Below are 10,282 nucleotides of genomic sequence, written 5' to 3' on the forward strand. Positions count from 1 at the left end.
AAAACAATGAACCCACACAAATGGATTGTTTTTTTTTTTTGACATTTTGTATAGCAAGCAATGGAAATTTTATGCAGAAAAAGATACGTATTTTTTTGTTTTAATAATAGGTGTATACCATTTAATTGTTGCTGGTTTATTACTTTATTAATGAATTGTTATTGAGGTTTATTAAAATTAAAAATAAACAAAGCAATTATTATGCATGTCACAGTAATGTGTACAATGTATTACAATATGCTTTCAGCGATCATGTGTTAATCAATTAATACCAGTTGCAAAGTTTAACATTTTCTGCAATTTTTATCGACGACAATAGGAATAATTAAGGTATATAATTTCATTTTTTTGAATTAAATGCACAACAATATTTTTCGCCTTCCTATAGCATGATGAATACCATCAAAGTTGCTTTTTTATTTAATTAATTAGCCCAGAAAAGTCGCTATTTACTTAAAATAGAACAGTTTGTTTTTAGCATATGACTATTTATATATCGTCACCAAAAATGCCCAAAGGCGTAACCCACAAAAATCGAAATTGGTTTTTTGATTGAATGTGATAGATACAGCGTAAGATAAAAAACTGCCAAACAAAATCAAACACCATAATGTTTACACTTTTATACCCTCCACCATACTATGGAGGGTATATTAACTTTGTCATTCCGTTTGTAACTCCTCGAATTTTTCCAGTAGGCAGGTTAAGTTCGTAAATAGGCTATGTAGGTCCACGTTTTCATATAGCCCCCATATAACGGTACCTCCCTATACAGGGTTGGCCATATTCGACGGACCCATCTGACAACGCCATAACTTTTGACAGAGATGTCACATCGCTTAATAACATACCGCGTTTAAAGCGTCAGTCCAAGCAGATTTTTACCATGAACCAATACACGCTCTGAAATAGTTGAAATTTACAAGAAGTCAATTGTGAAAACTCAACGTGTTTTTAAAACATTAAAAAATGTGAGAAGTACGCCTTCTAAGAACACCATTAAGCGTTTATACGAAAAATTTTCGCCTGGTAAGGCTCTTTCTAATTCGAAGAGGCCACATAAAAGTCGACCAAGGCGGTCGGTCGAGAATATCGCTGCCGTACGAGCCAGTGTTGAGAGGATTTGCATTTGTTCCCGTACAAAATTTAATTGACGCAAAGAATGTTGCCTGCGGACAAGCCTCGTCGATTGGAATGGACCCAAAGGGCCCAAAGGTCAGTCGAATATGGGCAACCCTGTATTCTATATTTTGATGATTTTAGCATGATTATTTACCGGAATTTTTTAAATTACGCATTTAGAATTCGTAATGGGAAATACAGTCTGTGACAGAAAATTGTCTATGCAGGTCCAGGTCTTCGTATAGCCCCTATATGCCAGCACCTCCCTATATTCGGTATTTCGATGATTATAGCGATTTTATTCCACGGAATTGTTTCAAATTTGAAATTTGAAGTTCGTAATGGATAGTGCAGCCTAAGACAGGAAGTTGTCTATGCAGGTCCACGTCTTCGTAGAGCCCCCATATAACGATACCTCCCGATATCGGATATTTTGATGAATTTAGCGACCTTTTTCACCGAAATTGTTTCAAATTTGGCATTTGAAGTTCGTTATGGATACTACAGTCTAAGACAGAAAATTGTCTGTGCAGGTCCACGTAAAGCCCCCATATAACGCTATCTCCCGATATTCGGTATTTTGTTGATTTTAGCTGCATTGTTACCGATTTTCGCATTTGAATATTGTAATGGCTTATGACAAATGTTACCTATGCAGGTCCATGTCGTCGTATAGACCCTAATATAACAGCTACATTCGGCATTTTTAAGATTTTAACAGAATTTCTAACGGATTTCATTGTTTTTGAGAATTGCCAAATTCGTTTCAAATGGTGGAGGGTATTCAGAGTTCGGCCCGGCCGAGTTTACAATTTTTTTACTTGTTTTTTTTTTTAATTATATTGAATGAAAGCAAAAAATGTTGGAAATACCATTAAATTTTAGAATAAGTTTAGATTTGTTCGAATTGGTTACCTTGGTACGAATTATGGCCTTCAAATGGCCAGTGAAACCGTCACACGCTATCCCAATGTTGCTCTGCGGTATTTTGGCCAATTCCGGGCAAAGCGCGTGCCTGATCGACACTTTTGTATACCAAACTTGCTTTTGTAATGTACACGAAGTGAAACTCCGAGGGATGCATTTTTTTTTTAAATAATGTCAAGCATCTTAGTTTTTAGTCAAAGGGAGGACAATGGGAGCCATTGAAAGGTAGCTGCAGTCGGGATAAGGGGGGTTGTTGTCCACCTTCAAACAAAACATGTTCACAATACAGAGATTACTATAGACTCCCGTAAAAAAAAAAACAAAATCTGAAAAAAATGGATAAAGCTAGATGAAAGAAAATTTTAATCTATTATAACCCCAACAATAAAATGAATATCTATGAAATTTAAAGTCATTTCAATCGCAATACATTCAGGTAATTTCTTTGATGTTTTAAGAAATGGCCTCTAAACCCTCTCCAACCAAATGTCCAATTTGGCCTGCATGTTGATGGACCCCTAATTATAACCTCTCCTAATTTAATTTCTCATCCCTTTTTGTAAGAATACGTCACATCTTTCTTTTACCAATTCATTTCTAAGAATTTATTATTAAAAATAAAATTAATATGAATAAACATCATTAATAATACTTTTCATACATCTATATTTAAGGACATATTTGTGTGTATAATTCATTGGTTAATTTTTATAGATAAAGGAATTCAAAGCAAACATTTATACAAATCTTAGAATTTCATACCCCTTAATGGGTTAATATATACAGTGGAGAATATCAAAAGGAAATAACTGAAATCTTCACATGAAGAGAAAATAATGTAGAGCACATTTAAGTGATAATAAATTAAGAGATCAAGTCGACATTTGGTTTCTTTTGCTTTTTTAACAAGATGTAATGCAAAGAGAACAATCTTTGTTTGGTCTCTCATTAGTAAATTTAATTCTTATATTCACCACAATACAATGGTAAAGAGTATTCATATGACTTACCCGCTCTCCGTGTTGGTGAAGGCCTTCAGCAATCTGGATGCTAGATAATATTTTTAACATTAGGATGACTATGTCGAATTAATTTCTCTCATGCGATAGTAATAACCTTTAAGCAAAGGGGAAGATTATGAATATACACTAATTATAAAAAAATCGTCAAACCTGACATACAATGTTCTTCATAATTATGATAATATCGATATAGATATAATTCATTTACATTGATGGATTTTAAATAGAATTTAAAAGGAAGCATTATTGTATGTCAAGTTCACGTCGGACACATATATACTGAATTGATATAATGAATTGATACTTTTTCGATGAATTAATTCTGTTTATGATTCTATAATAAATGACTTAATATTACATCCATTTGGGGGGTTATTACTTCTTTTGAGCAGGTATTTCTCCAATAATAAATGATGATGTAACTCTTTAAAAAAACGTCTGGCGTGATAGCAAGTATAACCATTAGAGTTTTCAGACCAAATAGAGATGACAATTAGTGCTGCCATACGCATCTCCAAAAGACCATTTTGTTTTTCGTTGACATTAAGCCATAAAGAATATATTTATTATGGTGATGACATTAACGTCTTACTATGGCATAGATCACGGCTTGTTTTCGATATCAGTTAATTCACGTCTTGGATGCGAAACTGAACATTTTTTGATGAGACGTAGATCAAAGATCTCATGACGGATTTGGGTTTTTTGGGTTTTCTGATTCACAACTATTGTTTTGTGTAGGGTGATGTAAGTTTTCCGCAACGTTCGAATCCGGTGGAGGTAATAGATATTATATGGAGATCAGGAACCAACTTGCAGATAGTTTCACAGGTGGATTTTGACTTTTAGGGAAAGTTATGTTATTAGCAATTCCTTCAGATTGTATGAAAGAAACACCGCTGGCCAACGTGGTGGAGGATACCCGATGTCGACACCAATCAGCTTGTATCCTGATATATTCTCCAAAACTTAGGATTCCTCTAAAATGGCTTTACGGACTTATCCATTGTTCACTTCGGAATCACTATATATTGACAATATTTAATTTAAAAGCGTGATGAGAAAGATTTTACGAAGTATATCCGGAGGAAAAATGGTCTGATCTCTTTAAAGGTTTTAATTCAAAAAAGGGCCTATCAGAGTTGGCTGTCTGATCACAATCTTAAGTTGGTTGCACAAAAAATAGGACAAAAGCAGAAATGAAAAAAAGAAAATGTAGACATAGGTAAAGATCCAAATTAGGTATGTTGTCATTCCCAGATGAATGATTTTTTCAAAAAGAAAAAATGCGCAAAAATTATGTGCAATCTATCCAAATCGTGTCGTGGAGTTCAAAAATGATATTAATTATTTAATATGGAGGATATTTAATGAATTACTGGCACAAATTTTTGGGTTAATAGGAATTATTCTACCACAGACAAGAACCATTCATTTACTACGGTGGTGAATTTAATGAGTGATCGATTATCAATGAAAGAAACTATGACTTAAATGTCAGTAAAAAGAACTATAACAAAAACAAAGTTTTTGGTCAACCTCATGGAGTACAAGAACGTATTCATTCATAAATTAAGTCACAGAATTAACTCTGGATTACAAGTGAGTGAAAGTTGAAAGTGCTGGAGTTACTCTCACTTGATTGCATTTTGTTTCGTTATAGTTGCTGATAACTTCATAAATGGAAATGTTCTTGGCTTTGGCAAATAGTGCGCATCGAAGTGTTGTGAACACAACAGTAGTACCTACTGTTGACGAGCCATACTTTTGCTGAAATAAATAACATTTCTTGTGTGAAACAAATGTATTCGACACCAAGAGGTTTGGACATTGGCCATTTGTTGATGAATACGAAATTCATAACCATAATAAACGCTTGTTTCCAAATGGATTTTTTTTAATTATTTTAGTTCTTGTTTTAATTACCTGGTACATAAGGAGCGGAGTTAAATCGTAAAAATGGGGATTTAGCATGGATAAATGAAACGATGTGTCCAAAGTGCAACGCCAAAACAAAATCTTGAGTTAATTATTTATTCCTATTGATTTATGATGTTGGAATTAGTGCAGTGTCAGTTTTCTTTTGAAAATTCTTCTCGGTTTAAGAAAAAGTGGTATTATTGGAAGTTGTTAGTCAAATCGCCCACCACAAACCATATGATTGGACGAGCAAGGTGAAGTAAAATCAGAGGGAAAAAAGGCGATTTTAAGTCTTAATATATTTGGCGTGATATGTTCCCATTAACTTGCCTTCCATGTCTTCCAAAATGTAATAATGCTGCCCAAGTTTCTCTTTAACTTTGGCTTTTAGGAAGACAGGCGCTAGTTTAGAATTGAACGCCTTTTCCTGGTTGCTTTGGGCGAAGTTCCGTCGAAATACAATTTGACCTACGGAGAAATTTTGTGGTCTTGTTCTGAGATTGTAGGAGGTTCGATTCCGCTCATAGGCCTCCTTTATATGATTTCTGATGTCGTGGCGGATAATTTGTAATCTGTCATCCTTGCATAATTTTATAGAGGGTTCGTCAAGCAGATTCAGTTTTCGGAGCAGCTCATATGACGATGCGTGAGTGACCATATCGAACCCATACAGTGCATGGTATGGAGAGCATTGTATGGATTGGTGTAAGGAATTTCGTAGAGCACAACTAATATGGCTGAGCTTCCCATCCCATTGCCTGTGATCCTTTTTCAAGTAAGCTCGTATCCCCGCAATCAGTGAACGGTTGACGCGTTCGGATGCGTTCGATTGTGGGGAGTACAGAGCGGTATAGATATGTTGGATGCCATACGATGTTAAGAAGGCATTAAGCTCACCCGAACGGAATTGACTTCCATTATCTGAAACAATAGTTTCAGGGACCCCGTATACATGAAAAATATTTTTTAAAAGAAAGTCTTGAATTGACGAGGCTGTGAACTTCCTTAATGGACAAAGCCAATGGAACTTTGAGTGATGGTCTAAAACAATTAAAATTCCTATATGTCCCGACGTACTGCGGGGATATGGACCTATTAAGTCGATGTATAGTCTTTGGAATGGACGGACTGATTCGGACTGTTGACCCATGGGGGGTTTTATCACCATATTTGGGGCTTTGGTCATTTTGCATACATCGCAATGGCGAACGTATTCCCGCACGTCTAAAACCATGCCAGGCCAAAAGAAAGTTCGCCTGAGGAGCTCTAGGGTTTTTGCCATACCCCCATGTGCTGCTTCAGGAGCATCGTGCGATTTGGCTAAAACTTGGTTACGCAATTTCATAGGGACCCATAATTTCCAACAGTTTTGATCTTTGTCTTCATCACCCGTATAGTGGTCAGTTCGGTGATAGACATATTTATCAACGATTTTGAAGTCTGGGTATTTATTAGGGTCTTTGCAAATGACGTCTTTTAACTCAACATAATCGGAATCGTAAAAGCTAGGTGAATCAAATTCGATACAGGGGTCTACTAGCTCTATGCCGGAAATATCTTCTAACGGAATCCGAGACAAAGCGTCTGGGACAACATGTTCTCTACCTTTCCTATGGCTGATGGTGAAGCTATAAGGCTGTAATTTAAAAACCCATCGAGCCAATCGGCCGCTGAGGTCTTGCTGACGCATAAGCCAGACCAGACTCGAATGGTCGGTAATCACTTCGAATTCTTGAAGTTCGATATAACACCGAAATTTCTTTATAGCCTCTACAGCCGCCAAACATTCTCGCTCCGTAACGCTGTAGTTACGTTGGGCGGAATTGAGCTTCCTGCTCATAAAGGCTATAGGTTTTTCGTTTCCTTCGTCGTCGAGTTGGGCTAGGACTGCCCCAATTCCAAAGTCACTCGCATCACAGTGTAGGTAGAACTTTTTGGAGAAGTCCGGATTGGCCAACACTGGAGCGGTGGTGAGCAATGACTTAACCCTTTCAAAGGCTTTCTGGGCTGCTTTAGTCCACTGGAATTTCTTCTTTGAGGAAAGAACCTCCGTGATGGGAAACGTTTCGGTTGAGAAATTACTAAGAAAACGCCTGTACCAACCAGCTAGTCCAAGAAACCCTCTAACTTGCTTCAAGTTTTTAGGTACTGGCCAGTTGGAAATAGCTATAATTTTCTCAGGATCAGTGGTGATTCCTCCGTTACCAATCACGTAGCCAAGGTAATTGACCTTAGTTACACAGAACTTGCTTTTGGCAATGTTAAGGGTCAAGTTTGCTTTCTGAAACTGGGTAGAAATGCGAATTAATAATTCCAAGTGTGTTTTAAAATCTTCAGAAATTATAATAAGATCGTCTAAGTATCCGAAGACTGAGTGCCGAAGTTCTGGAGGGATCAGCTCGTCGATAAGTCTGCACATTGTCTGTGGGGCATTGCACAGCCCGAACGGCATAACCACGAATTGGTAAAGTGGCCGTCCAGGGACTGTGAATGCCGTTAGATGTTTAGACTTATCATCGAGGCTAATCTGCCAAAAAGCGTCTTTTAGGTCTAACTTTGATATTATATTCGCCTTGGGAAGACGAGAGAATATTCCATCGATGTTAGGAAGCGGATATGCATCCTTTTTAGTCACCGAATTCAATTTACGGGCGTCAAGGCATAGTCGAATTTTATTGGGCTTAACAACGAGCCTCATCGGCGAACTCCAGGAGGAATTAGACGACTCAATGATTCCAAGCTTTAACATCCTTTCGATCTCTCCAAACATTAGCTTTTCGACCGCCGGTGAAACAGGATAGAATCGCTGTTTAATAGGGCGTGCATCACCGACATCAATTGAGTGTTTGATGAGACTAGTTCTGCCTAAACCCTGAGTGGCAAAATTGGGAAATAACTCAATGACAGCGACAAAATTGCCCTGCTTAGAGAAATCCTGTTTTGCTAAATCACCCCCGATGCAACTGACGTTGGCCCCGGTGTCAAGAAGACCATATTCAGTGTACTCCAAAAATGATATTCTAGCGTAATATCTCATGTCTTGGGGGTTGCGTTTGATACATGAAATTTGAATTTTGGAGCATATTTTTTTCTTTTTAAAAAATCTTCTCAGACGTAGTGTAGATCTTTTTGGTAATTTAGCTGAAACAAGGGAGGATGCATTAAAAATCTCTTCTCTTCTTTTAAGATAAAGTTCCCATCGCTTGTGAAGAGGAAACTTTGGATAGATAATATCCGTATTTTCATTATGAGGGGGCAATTCAAGGTAACTTGGTCTTTTAAGAACTTGAATATTCCTATTCATACGATCTGTATTTTGTTGGTAACTATTAGTATTTTTATGATGTTTTATGTCTGAATAGGTTGGTTTAATCTCTTGGTTTTGGTCGATACAGAGAGAAGAGCTATTATTAGGGTCAAGATTCGATAATTTTAATGGTCCCTCGTTTAGACTTGGTCCTTTTGAGGGCCCATTGGTATTAAGTTTTTTGACCTACGTCCTATGCATTTTATGCACTGTGGTTTGTACACATTTTTAGTGCCACAACCGTAGCAAAAAATTGTTCTAGTTTCTAGGCAATCTTGCCAATGATGACCAGAGTTGCCACAATTCCAGCAATTACAATTGGATTCATTTTTGTTGATGGCTTCGATACTAAATTCCGGTTCAGAATTATCTACGTTTTCTTGCTCGTCTAATTCAGCAACCATTCTTCGAGGAAATGTATTTGAATTTACATTGCGATTTGCGAGGGTCTTTCGGACGTATTCATCGTTTAAAAAATTCTCCCTCATTTGAACGAGTTTTCGCAGATGAGATAAGCTGTAAATGGGGACATATAGAAGTTCCTGCCTTATTTCGGGACGCAAGTTCCTAGCAATGATTTCGATGAATTCTTCTTCAATCATCGGTCTTGGCAGTCGGTCCGCTATGGATGAAAGTGCGTCAAAGAATGCGTCATAGGTTTCGCCAGGCTTTTGCTTGCGATTCCTAATCTCCTCCCTCAGGTCGAAAGACGACTTCATCTCTTTGTACTGCCCACGAATTGCTTTGCAAAATTCTTCCCATGTTATAGATTGAACCAACTTATGGTACCGCCAGTACCATTCACGGGCTTTTCCAGCTAGAAGTATATTCAAATTTTTACATATTACACGGAAATCGCTGTCGAAGTTCTCATTTGTAAGAGTGGTAACCCTATACAAAAATTCGTCGATAGTAAGACCGCTTGAAGAGCCATCAAACTTGAGACCCCAATTGTTAATTATTGACGTGACTTTATCTGCATGAATATTGGTAATTGCAAAGGAATTGGACGGAAAATTTGAATTAACAGGACATTGGCTACCCTGAGCAGCATTCCCATTGACATTGTTATGGATATTACCCAATAGATTTGGATTTATGCTAACGTTCGCATTTGATGTGTTCCCAACATTACCTCTTGGTATTGATGAATTAGGAAATTCATTCTCTGCTCTAAAGTCGTTTCCAGGTTGATTTATAGGAGTGGTTGTTGTTTTTGTAGGATTTTGAGACAAATTTAGATTTTGAAGTATTCGAGTAATATTTATCTCTATCAAGCGATTTATTTCACCATAATCAATACCAAGGTTAGCACTAGGTTGACTTGTATTATTGTCAAACGGGGATAGCACAAACGGTCCATTATTAGGTGAAACATTATTTTGATTAGAAATTTGTTGCTGATCTGATTGGAAATTACCAGCTGTTGCCATGTCCTGAAATAAATTACGACTCGCACTTCGAGTGTTATACGAACGAGCCATAGCTCCTCGTCCTTTACCCCTTTTAGCTTGCTTGGACATAGGTTGTTGTCTTTTTGGCGTGACGACATATGTCCTTAATTCATTTAGTTGGAACGGATGCTGGCAGACAGGACATCGCGAAGATGCAGATAAATGCGATTCTATGCATTCTCTATGAAAGTAGTGTGAGCATTGGTTAATGAACAAGCAATCCTGTCCTTCGTTTAGAGGTTCACTACAAATCTGACAAGCTGATGATCCCATATTAGTCGAAGCTAGAGCCTGTTCTTCAGGCCTAGCGTCCGTTTGTTCAGCCATCAAGATATGTGTTCAAAAATATAGTTCGGAGTAAAGAAATATGCCCATAAAATAATTCGAAAAAGGACAAAAAATCTAAACTTCAATAAAAATACGATCAAAACTAATTTCTAGGGATTTAACCAAGTTATAATACAAAAATCATAATATCTATAAAAAAATATTAAAGCAGTAGTTTTTAAGCAAAAAATACAAATAATTTT

Source organism: Musca domestica, unplaced genomic scaffold (assembly GCF_030504385.1).
Source record: "Musca domestica strain aabys unplaced genomic scaffold, Musca_domestica.polishedcontigs.V.1.1 2, whole genome shotgun sequence".
Classification (NCBI taxonomy): domain Eukaryota; kingdom Metazoa; phylum Arthropoda; class Insecta; order Diptera; family Muscidae; genus Musca; species Musca domestica.